Raw genomic sequence first — 17139 nt, forward strand, 5'->3', positions numbered from 1 at the left:
ATATACATCTTATATTTTCTGTGAAATGTAATATCTATATTATGAAACGTGAACATAATGAGATTCCAGCTACGAATGCGTCAAATTTCATTAAATAAAAAGAGTCAACCGTGACCATGGCACCTGTAAAGGGCCCGAAACGTCGGTTTGTTTGAAAAAACAAATATACGCTATTTAAATCCAGCTTAACGAGTATTATCATACATTTATCATGCACAGCTTCGATAATTTACTAATTAAACAGTCACTTTGATTCGCAAATTGAAACGATGAGATGCAATATAGCTGTGCTCGTCCTTTTGAAATTCGCGTATAATTTATTCCTTCGTAAACTTTGTACTATTTTATTGTTTTAAATCATCAAACTTATCATACATAAATCAATTTTAATTAATAGTCAAATAAACCAAGCATTCTTACAACAATAAGAATGAAAAAAAAAGAATAAAAACTCACCTTTACAAACCTAATTATCTTCACAAACATGCACTTCAATTTTCATTTATTTAAGAAAAAAACAAAGGCACAAACACTACACAGTCGTTGGCAAAATTTGTTGAAATTTCAAAAAACACTTCGAATTTCGAAATAACGCGCCGATTCCTCGCGTGCGTTTACGGAGCGAGGTGAATTAACACTGAACTTGAGATGCGCCTGAGTCGCTCTACTCACTAGTTCACCTTCAATGGGAGCCTAATGCGTTACTACGAAATTACTCATATATTACGTTTTAGGCGACAAATAAGTGATTTTATAATATTTATAATATCCTTCGCAGAACCTTTGTTCATAAATAGGTTTTATAAGATTTCATTTCATTAAATAAAATTTAAATAAATTATAATTCACTTATGATAGTTTAATCCTCCACTCAGTATAATAGAAAAGACGCGATACAAAATCTTCCAAGTTTATTTGTACATTTTCTTCCCGCCTAAACTGCCAAACAGCACAGTGTACAACACAAGAACAACTTTAACTAATTAAATTTATTGTGGAAAGGTGTAACTAATTATAATTTCACTGCCTCCGTGGCCGAACGGTTACCATACCGGACTACCACGCAGAGGTCCCAGGTTCGATTCCCGGGCCGGGAGAAATATTTGTATGCCCTACAGTTATTTCTCTCGTGAGTTTGGGTGTAATTTGTGGTTGTCTATGTGTGTGTCCATGGCACCTGCGACACAGGGTGTCCTTAGTGCGGGGCTATGTTGAGTGTGTGCATTATTCATTTATTTATTTAGTTCTATGTAATAATTTACTAACGTGATACATTTCAATAACCATTTGTTCGAGTATGACACAAAATACAGTGTAATGTGCAAAATACAGTCTGATATTTTTTTTATTAAACCCCGCACTAGGGAAACCCGGAATCGCGGGTGCCATAGACACAACATTGACAACCACAAATGAAACCCACACTCACGACAGAATTAACCGTCCGGCCACGGAGGCAAGCAGTTACGAATTGCAACCTAATAAATACTACACTCAAGTTTTTTTAAATATTAAAGCAAATTGGTAACTTAAATATAACTGACGATATAAAATTATATAGACTAAACAAAACTCTAACAAAAAAAAACCAACTGCAACTGCAATGTAGCTTATGTATACTTCGTTTCAATCCATTTTCAACGAAATGTGAACAAACAAGTCACTGACCCGACCATAGATGGTTTAGTGATAGTCAATAGTAATGCCAACAACAAATCGATAATTAATTGAATGAATCGATTCATTCACGTGAGTCATACTAGCGGTTTTTCCTATATGAGCTATATAAACATAAGTAACATTTCCGAAATCTTAGTTCTAAGTCCTCCTTCAACTCCTTACACTTAGACACTCGTTCGATTGCGATTGAAATATTCGACTTACTAATCGATTACAAAAACTTGAATTGAATGAACTGAAGATTTTTTTCGTACAATAATTTGCAACCATAGACAAGTCATAGATGTATAAATGAAAAATTACCTCACTTTTGAACTACTATTTTTCAAATACAATTTTACGATGATATTCAAATAAATATTATTGGAAACAGTCATGAGATATCAAGTCGAAATCTTCGAAATATACATGAAAATGTTACTTATTTGTTTATTGAGTGATTGCTTTAGAATTTTAACCAAACAGTTGTTTACTTTTTGTTAAAAATGGAATGGAACAGACTTTAACTACGCACAAAAATGTGTTCGACTTTAAAGTGACTTTCAATAGTAAAGCGACTTAACAAAAGTTGGTGTAACATCAGATTAGGCCACACGTTAAGTTCTAATGACGTCGATGCATAATGTAGTAATTATCGCGTATTTCTCAATAACTTACGTACTATGGTCATGGCTGAGTCATTTATTTCAAGCTTTAAACTTCTCATTTTATGGATTCTGACTACCAGTTCGAAATACCATATGCAATACCAAACCTTGCATGTCTAGATTACAAACATCATAAGCAACAACTTTCGTTCCGTGAATTTTGACAAAACATAAGAAATATGCCAAAAATAAACTTTTAAATTTTTTTGTACTATCTGACACTTTTTAGATCTGTATTTTTTTTAAATAAAAAATAAGTGCCCATTTGATCTCCATGTCACCTGGTGGAAAGTGATGATTAGGTCGACGATGTAGCATGCACACCTATATAATGCCTAGTCATTCTCTCCTCGAAAAGGTCCAAGTTATAGCATCCGGGGAATAAGTCTGCAGGTAGGGAATTCCACTCTCTAGCCGCTCGCCATATAAATGTGGAAGCGAAACGCATCGTGCAAATCCTAAGAATATCCACAACATAGGGGTAGAATCTCAACCCACGTCTACTACCCCGATGATGAAAGGGGAAGACGGAATCAAATTATTCAATTCCATCGCACACTTTCCGTGTCATATATGGCAAGGAACTTTACGGTGGTGTTCAAGGCTCTGCAGCTTCGCCTCTACTAATTCCGAGTCATCTATAAGCCTCTTGGCACGCTTGTCGATTGAATAATCCAAGGTGGCCAGTTGGTATTTAGAAGAGCCATCCCATAAGTGGCAGCAGTACTCCATACACGACCGTACTTGTGCTTGGTACAGCGAAGCAACTGTCCCAATGTGTGATTGTCCGTGTCTAACGACCAGAGGGACAGGGTTTTCCGGAGAGACTACGGGCTCGACGGCAAGACCAGGGTACAGCGGACGTTCGGGCTAAGCCCTCCGCCAGTGATACGCCTTTGCGAGCGTCTCTGCCGGACCGGGACTTGGTTATGGCTCGCTGGGGTTTGAGTTAGCTGCAGAGACGGACATGTTTGTCTGCCCGGTTGCATGTGTCCAGGGCGTCTGTCTCGAGATCAGCTAGCGCGCCTTAGTAGCGGTCTAGTTCAGGATCTGAAGAAAGAAAACGCGCGGGGCACGTGAGTTGCCCTTTAAGTTGAAAGCAGTGTCCGGACATTGTCGCGGGACACTGCGACTGGCATCTCCGGCACTAGTCCGGAGAGCTAGTATAGGATAAGCTAGATATCCTCCGGTCCCTCCAGCTGCTTAGGTTATTGGGATCTGGAAAGACGTCGTTTTTCGGCGCCGGGAAGTGAGCGTGCCTTACAGCTCCGCCACCAATGAGGAGATTTGGTAATGGACTCAGAGTCGACGTCTAAGCGGTGGCAACCGCTAGTTGTGCAATACGCAATGGGAAGTGAACGTGCCTACAGCTCCGGTACCTATCTGAAAAATAGGGAGGGTACTGTACGTGTACCTGAGACGGCTCATCTAAGGCACTAGCCTCTCAAAGAACCGGATGAAGTCAAATGACAGAGGTCTGTAACAACCCTGTACCCTGACTGATCTGGGGTTAGAACCTGAACTTGTAAGGTTCCTGTGCGCACACACGTCATAATGCCCTTCTCGTATAAGCCCTAATGGTAGGTAGGGAGGATCACTATAATCAAAACTAACGTAGAAAGATGTGGAGCTTGTCCCGATGTGAATTGGATTTTTATTTAAATATGTATTTGATAGTAAGGTAGTAAGTGATATTTACTTTGGATTAGACTGACACTGGCGATGATCGCCATAATTTTTATATTATTCTTATAAAACTGACACTGGCACAAGCTTAGTGGCCGCCATAAAGGAAATCATAAGGTAGTAAATTCAAATGTGCAAGCGCCCTCTCAGACTACTCCCGCGTTTTGCACAGACTTATCACCGTTTAGAGAGATCTATTTGAATATTTACATTTTTAAATGAAAGTAAAATTTGACGAGTTATTAAAAGTCACGGAACAAAAGTTATTGTTTATGATGTTAGTAATACAGTTCTGGGAGATTGTTAATAACCCTGTAGATTTCCTTGAGTTTCGAGTCAAAGATCCCACCGAACGCCTTCCGGTTCGTGGTTTCCGTTCGAGAACTTTTCTACTCCAACGGGCGTCAGTTCTACGCGCTACGTGCCCTGCCCACTGCCACTTCAACTTGCTAATCCTTCGAGCTATGTCGGTGACTTTCGTTCTTCTACGGATCTCCTCATTTCTGATTCGATCACGTAAAGAAATGCCGAGCATTGCTCGCTCCATACGCTGTTGAGTGACTTTGAACTTTTTTATGAGGCCCATAGTAGGGAAACGTGGGGTATTGGGAGCCCGCGGGTAATGAGAGCGGAGTAAAACTGGACTTTCCCAGTGCTCGTATTTATGCGAACGGCACTCGTATGTCTTCGTTAACGTTCGACAAGGTTCGACTCCCGTGGACGCTCCCGTAGAGCCCCGCGTTTAGTCGTATGAGACGATTGTGTGTTTTTCGCTCCGCGCTTATAAAATTTGCTAAATTTCATCATCCCAGATAAGCATTAAAATGCATAGATACTACATTGTATTTACACTAGCTGTGTCACCATATCTATCAAATTTTAGAAGTTATGCTTGAAATCACAATCAAAATAGAAATGTTTTTACTGTTTTATTCCTTTTTCAATTCGATATTACGCGGGTAATGAGAGCTATTTGGCTCTCCTTATCATATTGCAATATTCACCGGATATTCCATTGACACTTTCTTGTTTATTCTCATTACATTTTAACTTATACATTTTATTACTTTAATTTTTTTTTTCAGACTGATTATATATAATGGCTCCCATTTAACATACGGGATTCTTACCGGCTTTTTGGTGGCTTTTTGGTAACCCATACAGTTTTGGAGGTTTTACTTCTACACATGTGAAAGATTCATACCATTTCATCAGTGGAATCAAAGGTCTACGGTTAACTGATGATGACACTATGATCAGTTTTGATGTTCAGTCGCTGTTTACCAACCTACCAGTAAAAGACTGCATTGAAATTGTACGTAGAAAGCTGAGGAAACATAATATGTCCATTGAATATGCAGAATTATTAGTACATTGCCTAACATCAGGTTATCTATTGTGGAATAATGTATTGTACCTACAAATTGACGGTATAGCGATGGGCTCCCTGGTATCTCCCGTTGTTGCCGATATTTTCATGGAAGACTTCGAAGAGCGAGTTTTACCCATGGCCCCAGCTAGGCCGAAGATTTTCAAACGATACGTTGATGATATTTTCACAATTTTACCTAAAGATGGCATATCGTCTTTCTTGGACCATCTTAATTCTTTTAGTACTAAGATCCAATTTACTATGGAACAAGAGAATTGTGGTACTTTAGCTTTCTTAGATGTTTTCATTAAAAGAAATCCTAATAACACCTTAGACCATACTGTATTTTGAAAGAAAACCCATACAGGTAGGTATCTCAATGGTAATTCCCATCACCATCCTAGCCAGTTAGCTACCGTGGGCAAATCTTTGTTTCAGAGAGCACATAGTGTCTGCGACAGTAATCATCTGGCAGGGGAACTTCAGCATATAAAGCAAGTCCTACATGCGAATAAGTAGAAGATTCCACGCTAATGCCGCAGGCCCTGTGTGAAACCACCAATAGTCGAGCGAAGACCTGCCATCTTACCTTACATGAGAGGTGTTACAGACAAGATCGGAAGAGTCCTAAGGCGCGCATCTATCAAGACCTATTTCAAGCCCCTGAGGAAGATTTCTCAGTTCCTGAGACCCGTGAAATGTAACATCCCCTTACAGGATGCAGGAGTTTACAAGCTTGACTGTGAGTGCGGTCTCTCTTATATTGGACAAACAAAACGAAGTTTTTGCACCCGCGTCAAAGAACATATAGCTGATGTCAAACACCGTCGCGTAAACAAGTCTGCGGTCTGCGAGCATGTCATGGATAAACCTACACATTCAATGAAGTTTGACAAACCCCAGGTCCTTGCAAAAGAAGTCCGTTATCTACCCAGGATGCTGCGAGAGGCCATTGAAATTAAAAAACCTAATTTCAACAGGGAATATGTTATCTCCGTACCACCAGTTTGGAATTCAGTATTTCCTCTAATGAAAAATCTCAAACAGACATAAAACTGCAGTACTAATTAATATGTTTTAATTTATTCTAATTTCTATTATTAATGAATAATAAATTGAACTTAATAAAAATTCAATCAATAAAATAATTTGTAAAACTTAATGTAGCGTAAATTGGAATGTTTTCTTTGTAAAATTAAAAATAAGGTATTTAATTAATAACTATTGTAACTATAGTGAAAAAGTAGCGTGGTTTGCATCAATATTAGACACAACTGGTTGAAGACTGTACCACCTCAGACAACCGTGACCATGGGACCTGTAAAGGGCCCGAAATGGTCTGTTTGTTTGAAAAAACAAATATACGCGATTTAAGTCCGAAAAAACAGTTTCATTTCCTATGTGTAACAATCGCGAAAACCTAAGAACTCGATAAGAATGTAGTTGGTTTTTTTTGAGTTAGTTGTGCATAATATAAACAGTACATACATACAATCATAAAAACGGTGGCTTTATTTAAGAAAATCCTTTTTATCCTGTGATAATTTAGGCGGAACAATTTGCCTCAAAGGCGTAACAACGCGCCCCAAAGCGGGGTTGAATTTTCCGCTCCGAAATTTGTCAAAAATTTGCCTCTGTAAAAAAGACCATTGATATATTAGTAGAAGTGACTATATTATTACAAAAAGCGATAAACATTTGTTCAATATTTCCACATGTTGAAAATCAAATCATTTTCAGTATAAAACTTCAACTTATTTGAAAATCGGAACGTCCAGGCCCGCTCTCCCCTACACTTACAAGCTATATTTTCTGCTGTTAGTACAAAAGTTACAGAATAAAAATACAATGAATGAATGACATTAATTGAGTTGAATTGATTACATGAATGAAATGATTACATGATGCATGATACCTGCTACGTTCACCGAGTTCACAGGACGTTAATTTCGGTGAACGTAGGCAGCATTTCGGAATCCCACCTATCCCCTATCATTTTAAGAACTCTTTCGCACTCTGCGCTGGAGGATGCCACCTTTAAACTTGTTTAATAATAATGAAACGCAATAAAAATTCAATTACAAGCAAAATTTTTCTCATATATACGACTGTAGTAATTGCTAGTTACACATCAAAAATATAAAACAAATTACAATACAATAATTCTGAAAATTAAGAGTAAATTGTTATCGACTCTATGTGTATTATTTATTACTTCCTTGAAGTATAGGTACATACATACAAATAGGTAAACATATTCAGCCTATTCCGGTTTCTTATAAATAAGTTTATGCGTAATCGTTACCGTGACATGAGTTGGCCAGTATTTTACCAGCGGTTACACGGAATGTAGTTTCAAGCTAATAACGAAATGTTTTATTATAATAAGATGGGTATTTCACAGAATTTCGACGTACACTTATTCGTAGTGTTTCAACTTTGATAGCTCGCTACATTGAAAAATTCCATAATATATATTTTTTCGATATCGTGTTCGAAAGATAGTGCTGTAAATTTGACAGTAAGTTTAGTAAATGGCAAAGTCGATACTTTTTTATAACACCAAGTGACGTCCCATGATGGATAATGGTAAGCGATACGCCTGTCCATAGCAGCTGCAGTGCAACTCAGAGCTTTACATAATAATAATAATAATAATAGCGTGTCGCTTCCAGCACAAATGCAGAAGGCGGTCCTGCTCGATACGGCACGTATTGTTCGCCGGTTCTTGAACCTGAGTCCCTGACCCCGGCCGACTGTGCCAATGCCGGGAAATACCGCCTCTCCCATTTAAATATTCGAAATTAATCTTTTAGGCCTTGGGAGAGGTGAGAGTGTGAAATAGATATAATAGTAATAGGGGTTCAAATATGAAATTGCCGATTTATTTTACTGGCCACTTTAAATTAAAATTAAACCTGTATGGTGTCCGATTTCAGAGTGAAACGTTTTTCACACGAAAAGTAAAACATGCTTAACTTAAAAAACATGATATTTGATTGTTCGACTTTCAATTGTTTTTACATTCAGCTTTTAACGTGAAGACAGATACAGCGAAAATCTGAGTACCTAATTTTCGAATACAAATTTCCACATGGAGTTAACGTAGCAGAAACTGTCAATGCTGTATTTGGAGAGGATACGGCATACGCAAATACGGCAAACGCCGGCAATACGGCAAATTACGACTTGAAGAAAGAACCACGAGGAAGACCAGTCACAAATGTAAATAACGTTGAATTGAAGGTAATGATGGAAGCCGATCCGTATCAAACTACCACGAAACGTCATGGTTTAATGTTAGCGTACCCACAATATGACATATGGCGTTTGAATAATGACGACGGAACTCGCAGCAAAACAGCTTCACCGTTATTGCTCTATGATAACGCAACACCTCACACTGCTTGAGAAACAGTTTTACTACTACAAGACCTGCAGATATAAATTATCCATCATCCTACATATTCGTCGGACCTCGCCCCGACCGACTACCATTTTTTCCCGCAATTTGATTTTTTTTTGTATGGAAATAAAATTCCCAGGAAGCAGTACAAAAATCCCTTCACACAGCTGTGGAGTCCAGGTCTCCAGACTTCTATCGCAAAGGTTTAAATGACCTTCCGATTACATGGCAGAAATGTATAGACAACAAGGGAAAAAACTTTGATTAAACAAATATATTTAATCTTAAAAAAAAATGTTTTAATTTTTCAGTGCGAAACGGCAATTTCATACTTTAACCCCAATAATAATAACGCGCACACTCAACATAGCCACTAGGGAAACCCTGTGTGCCATGGACACACATATAGACAATCACAAATTACACCCAAACTCACGAGAGAAACAAATGTAGGCCATACAAATATTTCTCCCCGCCCGGGAATCGAACCTGGGACCTCTGCATGGCACGGTAACCGTTCGGTCACGGAGGCTGTTAATCGCAAAGATCTGAGGTACAGTGCCCTTGCGCCCGTCACCCTGAGACATAAATTGACAAGTTCCATGTATTTGTAACTTCTTCAAAACCGGAACGCAGTTATGCTCGCATTACTGCTTGGCGGCAAAAACAGTTAAGGTGGCAGTGCTACCCTGAACGAACTCTTTCTTTGTATGTTTATTATACATATATATATACTAGTATGTTTACGTTATATTATACTTATTTTAATTTATAACAAATTTTGGCAAATTATATTGTACAAAAGAGTTTAAATAAATAAATATCAATCAATACTTTTAAACCGATATTTACACGATTTACATTCACACACAAGTGTGATTGAATGGTAACATTTTAAAACCTTATATTTAAACCATTTACAAACCACGCAAAATCAATTACTACTTAATAACAAAAATTTTAAAAATGAGTAATTTTTTTTAATTGGTTTATTGGTATACACGTTTATATACTTGTGATGTGTGTAAAGGCAAATCATTCTCAGAACTAGTTATTTTCGGCTATGTTAATAGCGTCGTGGATGTTTGAAGAACTTTTAAAAAGTGACAAATATTTTTCCATTGGAAGAATTTTTTTATTATAAGAAGTAATAATATATATCCAAGTTTGAATGTATTGAATTTAATATGGTTTGTGTACAATATTATATATATTATTTTTATTGCAAATTATAATATATTTTTTAAAATACAACAGACTGACAATTTTTTTCAAATTCAATTTTTTTTGTCAAACAAATCCCTTGATTTGTTTGACAAAAATTATCTATCTTCATTGGTCCCATCTTCTTCATCATCTTCAACATGTCCTTTGGTTTCCATAGTCTATGGAAACCAAAGGACATGTTATATTGACATATATAAATAAGACGTTATATGTATATGATGCATTTACACGTTGAAAACATCAACATTTTATTATCTTTGTTTAACCACTGCGTGCCATCATAAGCCAAAAGAGATAGCACTACATTGATTTATGTCAAACACGGGAATCCAAAATACGTAACGTCATCTTAAATGCCAACTGTCCTCATTTTACCATTTTTGGAGTACCCTTTGACACCCGTATCCGCTTGTCAAAGGGAAGTACATGAGATGTCAAAACCAATGTTTGACCAAATGTTCTATTGAATTATTTGCATGAATTGTAATAAATTTAGACAAAAATATTGACAGTGAGAACAATTAAGTATTGATTAAAATTCGTCGCTTCGGCATTAAGGGGTGCGGCAGTAGAAAAGGCGGAAATCAACCGAATGCTTACTTAATACATTTATAAATATCTCATGTAATTAGACTCATTTAAGTAGTTTATTCATAAGTCTTGCCGAACTTAGTTTTGGTTACTTTAGATTGCCTGTTTGTTAGTATATTTTAAAGATTGTTGATAACGATTATTTTGCGATAGTGTTGTTCTTGTAAGCAGACATAATATCGATATTCTGTTATTAAAACAATTCACTACGAAGTTTTTATTTTTTCATTATTATTATTTTTATTTCTAAAGTTTACCTACGAATGAAAAAAGAAAGGAAGAATGGTTAGAAATTATAGGATTGCCGAACATAAACATTGGATCAAATATCACCTTCGTTTGTTCGCTCCATTTTGAAGAGTCAAATTTTAATATAACTTTGAATGTAACTAGATTACATGATAATGCAATTCCATCGTCGTATTTATTGGTAAATAGTTTTATATTTAATTTTGAGTAAACGATAGAGATATTGCCAGAAAAGAGATATTGCCAAACACTTTCAGTTCCTTAAAACCATCCACTCGTTTCCGATTTTCCCCAATCACAACTCTTACATTATATAACATGTATTAGATGCACTGACGTAATAATTATAGGCGCCCAATAATAAATAGCAGCAGCTGCAATAACTTGTACGTCATCCATATAGTTTCAATGTAATGATAACTGACAGCGACCAACGTGTGGGCAGCTACATAAAACTCATCTACAATGGCCGTTTGTAACGCTCTTTTTCAAACTTGTCGAGCGTGTAAACAGCAGCTCTAGCTGTGTATCAATGTGCTGCGCTCGCGTTGGCCTAGGCTCGACCAATATGTATTGCAAGAATACTTATTTACTCTACAGCCAACAGTACAGCCAAATACTTCTAGAATGTTAATTGAAGTGCAGCATATTCAGACAACTAAAAAATTCGAAATCTCATATCTATCATCCCGGATATTCTCATATGACAATGAATGTTGATCTACTTTAATTGAAACATTTTAATCACACTTTGATTACAGTAAATTATACAAATTACAAACATAACAAAAAAAAAACAGTTTCAACATTCAAGCCATACATTTGCATGTCGATATTGAAATATCAGTGATTATGGTACAACACTAAAGAAATCCGCCATTTGTGGTGGATATTTTTGGCTTAGGTAAGGACGTTTATTCCATAAATAGGGCAGCTCCTTTCCTTTGTTTTTTTTCCATCCTCTAAGGGTCTCATGGTCACAACAAACTGACAAGCCATTTTCATAAACAAAATCTGTTTTTTTAGATTTTGTGACAAAACCGAAACGACTAAAAATACAAAAAATGTTGAAACATTTTAAGTGAAAGTTTAATAGATAAAAAATATTTTTCAACTTACAAATAATAACTAACCTATACATACATAGTCCCACTGCTGGGATCAGGTCTCCTCTGACAATAAGAGCCCTTGGCCTTTAGTTCCAATGCGGATTGGGAACTTTGCACACATCATTAAATTTCTATACATATCTGTGCAGGTTTTATCACGATATTTTCCTTCACCGAAAAGCTCATGGTAAATTTCAAATTAATTTCTCACATAATTTCATCACAAATTCCGCAGGACTCATGAGTGCAGGCCCGGATTCGAACCCACGATTCTCTACTTGAGAGACGGTAGGTCAAAGTCATTGTGCTACCGAGGCGTTTTCAACTTAAATTTACGAAATTTACAAGACCGCATAATTGTTCTTGAACCTCTACAAACCTGAGGAAATTAAAACAAATTAAAAAATTGTCGAGTATTTTTTTATTTTGAAGTTAACTTAACCTTAAGGCTAAGAAAAAATTAACTAACCAGACTTTTGAAAAAAAACACTAGTGTACCGTTAAATGTGCTGGTATGTGCATTTTTTTTACTTCTTCAATCATTTAACAGTTAACTACATCTGCGATTCCGAGGTGGTATCCTGACACCAGATTGTGCCACACGATGCCGACAAATGCACTTCGTGTAAATTACTTGTTTAGTTTTTTTTAAAGTTAAATAAAAACGGTAACTGAAGTCAAGACAATCAATTATGTTATCTCTGCCAGTTAACAATTATTATACATGACTATTACACAAACGTATTTACCCCCACAGGTGTCGTAAAACGGAAATGTAAAACACAAATATTAATTACACCGCGATTAATTGTTAGTCACGATAGACAAACACACATTGAATAAATTGAACAGAACAATCCGTCCTTTGGAAATTAACTGGAAACAGACGCATGCTCAGTCAACATTAGGCTGTACAAACAGTGCCGGCTTAACGGCACACGAACGCAGGGTCGTTAAGTGCTTTTCCACCGCCGAGGCGAGACGAGGATTGAAATTTGTATGGCAAAATTTCAGTTATCTCCTAGCCCATTATCGGTGGAAATGGTCTGGATTAACGAGGATGGGATTTACATATTTATTGATGTAATATTAAACCTTATTGCTGCCAACATAGAGTATTACTATACTCTGCACCGGAAACACGAAGACCCGCGCGAGCTCGCGCGAGCTCACGCGAGCTTGTGCGTGCTCTGTCAATCGCGAGATTGTAGAGTACGTACAATTTGAAATTTAAAAAAAGTTGGTTTTATCTGATTTTTCTTCGATTAACATTTTTAATAATAATAATTTACGGGATATTTTTTTTATAACATCAAGTGACGGGACGAACAAGTCGTGCGCCTGATGGTAAACTACACGCCTGTCCACAACAGTTGCAGTGCCACTCCGAGCTTTAAATCACTAAGTTCTGAGGTACACTGCCACTGCGACATAAGTTGACAAGTCCCATGTGCCTGTAATTTCACCAGCACCTTTACCGGAAACCGGACCGCAGTAATGCTCGCATTGCTTGGCAGCAGAAATAGGTAAGGTGGCAGTACTTCCCTGGACGAACTCTCACAAGGAACTCTACTGCTACTAAAAATATATATAATATGTTACTTCAGCTGCGCGTTTAAAGCTAGATTAAATATCGAATGTCGGCTAGACGTGGTGAACAGCACTGAATCTTCACCATAAACAATCACAGCGTTTTTCAGTCGGCGTTTTTTTTTTGTAGAGATCTATCTAAATAGCTGTTAGATGATGAGTAATCTCAAAAGGCACAATTGACATCAATCATCTTATTTTCTGTTGTAAAAAATAACATCTGACGTTTAATATGTGAAAAACACGGGTCCGTTTCGTTATCCATGGTGTGTGCCGATTTGGGTTATGCACGAAAAATGTCATTCAAAGCTGTTTTTTTAATAAAATGTACTAAAATTAACCGTTATGAAAATAATTTGAATTTTTTGGTGCACTTGATCAAATAAGTACAAGTTACAATTGTTAAATCGTTTATTTATACAGTGACAACAAGACTTATATTAAAATAATTGTTTAAATCATAATAAGTTTTTTTCACAATTCTTAATAAAAAACTATATAAATAACAATTCAACCAAAAATACCTTAGTATATATTGCAAAATTATACAATTATTACAAAATTACAGAAAAAAAAGACTGCATACTAACAATTGTTGAACATGCAAAATCGTCTACCGTTTCTACTTAATTACAACAATTGGACGGATTTTTTCCAAAAACACAATGATTGAAATGTTTTCTTCATATTATTCAGTTCAGAAATATTTGAGTTGTTAACAGTACTTAATGCAAATAGATGAGATGTCTGAAAAAAAAATATTGATCCAAAAATTTACTAAAATCGAAGGCATACACCAGGGCATAACAAACCATGGGCATTACTATCGGACACAAACACTGCTTTCTAAAGTCATGCCACGAATCTTCTTTACTATAGGCGAAGTAATTTCAACTGCCCTCCAAAAGGACTGCCCTCAGTGGATATATTTGATGGATATATTTCATTGTAATATTAGAAGACTTCATAATCAAATCCACAAGTACTACAATTTCTCTCTTTCATAGTTATAGTCATGGTAAATTTATTTAAAGTTACAATTTTATTATGCCTATTGCCTTAGCACGTTTTACAAATACATGTAACTAAATTGTTTACTCATGATTGGTCATGCTATGTATATATGTTTAAGTTTACATTCTAGACTAGAACTAGTAATAATGTTTAAGCTTTTGTTAAGGAATTAATGTAAACTGTTTTGTATATCTAATAAATAAATAAATAAAAGCTCATTGAATCATTTAGGGAATGGCCAAGAAGTGCGGATCTAGAGTACGGGGATTGCTTTGCTTTACTTGATATTTTTATCGGTTGACAAAACTGGATACAATTCTAAAAAACGAACAAGGAGTTCATCGAAATAGTAATATGAGAAGAATGCACCCTACCATAAAATTATAACAATAATAATAGTTTTTTTTTTTTTTTAATAAGGAACAAAACAAGCAATTAAAAAACATGTACCTAAACATTAATTAATAAAGTGACAGTAACTATGAATTGGAATCCAATATTATAAGTAAACAGACAACAAAATCTATCTTATATCTAGCCGATGAGATATACTCTAATTGAGTTTCTAGCTGAGAACATAAAACCAGAGAATTTGTCAACATCAAATCTGACAGCATTATAAAAGTAATTTTATTTCAAACGAGTCGCGAAGCTATTTGCTATTGACGTCTTCTAGCTTACCGTGTCAGACGCTATACCAACTAAGCCACGGAACGAACCAGCGGACCTCACGAATTTTTCTATGTGCTTGCGTCGTGTATTTAGTTTTTCAATAACTTTTTAGTCGTAGCGTCATCTATGAAAAATCTATGAAAGATTTATCACCCGGTTAGTACCTTTACAGCTACCAGTCCTGGCGAAAGATGTCGCTATTTGTTGTATTTTAAATTTTTTATTGAATTGATATTCAATTATTTTTTTGTGAAATTACTCCACTAGTTTGTTAATAACACAAAGATCGAACACTCAGAAAAAAATTCTTCGATCCGGCCGGACTCGAACCGACGTCTTCTAGTCTAGAACCGTTGTCGCTATTCTCTGTATTAAATTAATATTAATAAATATTATATTAATATATAATAGCTAATTTAACAACAGTTAGTTTTTATTTTTTATTTTATTTTGAAAATGTATATCTACTAAAGTAATTAAGTATACGTATATTTTTGTCTTAGCCTATCTTTCTTGCGTATGCTCTGAAGGGTGAGAGCCTAGTGCTCTATAACACAGGCCAATCCTAGTATTGACACCATATTTTCACAAACGAAACTATCTCCATTACCAGGTAAGGGTCATAGTATATATGTATTTCTCAAATTGATACGGGGATAGGTTAGACTATGATCTGCTTGCTAGGTTCACCGAACTTCACGTCTTGGGAGTTCGGAAAGCATAGCAATTATCATATAGTATTTGACCATTAATTCAATTAATTTTATTTCATTTTTATCTATAATGTTTATTCTAACAGTAGTATAAGATAAATTTGTACGTGTACTAACAAAATGGTCTGTAAATTGTCCATAATAAATTATTTAGATTTTTTTTCTAGTTACTTTATATAAGTTTCAATCTACTTTGTGAAAAACAATAAAGACATTTTCATTTACTCACGAAAAACTTTGGATAATTTGGGTGGAGTCAGAGGCGCGACAGTGGATCTTCAAAATGATTACGATTTTCTGCACACGTAAACTCAATTCTATATTTCGCCATCGGCGAAGTGGTCGTTTTGATTGACCGTCCAATAAATGACCTATCGTAAATTCTGACAGCTACCGAATATGCCGTATGATGTATACCGAATGATGATGATACTGGAACGAAGGATAGACACTGCTTTATATCTATAATATAGCAATGTCTCTCTAAACGGTCGTGTTATTTTAAAAACTGCTGAAATCTTGGAACTCTCTGTTTTTACACCCTTAGTTTTTAAACCTCTCGACATTTGAATAACCATAACGGTAAAAAATCGAACACTAAGGGCGCGTTCCCATTATGTCGTAACTACAGATACTCGTGCAGTTCAAAGTGTTGTGGCTTTTATATTTAAATGAAGTTGTTCAAACATAGAACAACAATTTAAAAATTTAATCCCGCCTTCCCCTTTCCATCACCGGGGAGACTAGGCGTAGGCTTGGGTTCCACCCCTATGTTGTGGATATTCCAAAGATTCGCACGAAGCGTTAAGCTTACACATTTATATGGCGAACGGCTATGAAGTGGAATTCCCTGCCTGCAAACTAGTTCCCTGAACGTTAAACTTGGGCCTTTTCAAGGCGAGAATGAATAGGCATTATTAAAGTGTCGACCGAAAGTGTCGAGTATAAAATCGTCGACCTCATCGTCACTTTCCATCAGGTGAGATGGAGATCAAATGCGCATTTAAAATTTATTAAAATAAAACACGATTAACTGTCGTTCACGACTTTCTTAACGTTACGACGAGAGACTGTCATGACAATGGGAAGAGCTCGAACGACAGTCGTCTGACGAGTAAGTAAAAGGTCACGGTAAAAATGTGACGACAGATTATCGCAGAACAGATAAACGCGACAGTTGTCC

At 36.1% G+C, this 17139-nt stretch overlaps 1 protein-coding gene across 1 annotated transcript in view; it reads right to left on the reverse strand.

Annotated features, from left to right (window-relative positions):
* LOC113232653 (ABC transporter G family member 20) overlaps window positions 1-527 on the reverse strand; it is a 178719-nt gene extending 178192 nt beyond the window's left edge. Inside the window, exon 1 of the mRNA XM_026467431.1 lies at window positions 457-527. The gene's annotated coding sequence lies outside the window, so the exon portion shown is untranslated. The remainder of the gene's footprint in view (window positions 1-456) is intronic.
* Between the last annotated feature and the right edge of the window lie 16612 nt (window positions 528-17139).

This window comes from Hyposmocoma kahamanoa, unplaced genomic scaffold (genome assembly GCF_003589595.1).
Source record: "Hyposmocoma kahamanoa isolate Upper Pololo Valley unplaced genomic scaffold, ASM358959v1 76, whole genome shotgun sequence".
Lineage (NCBI taxonomy): Eukaryota > Metazoa > Arthropoda > Insecta > Lepidoptera > Cosmopterigidae > Hyposmocoma > Hyposmocoma kahamanoa.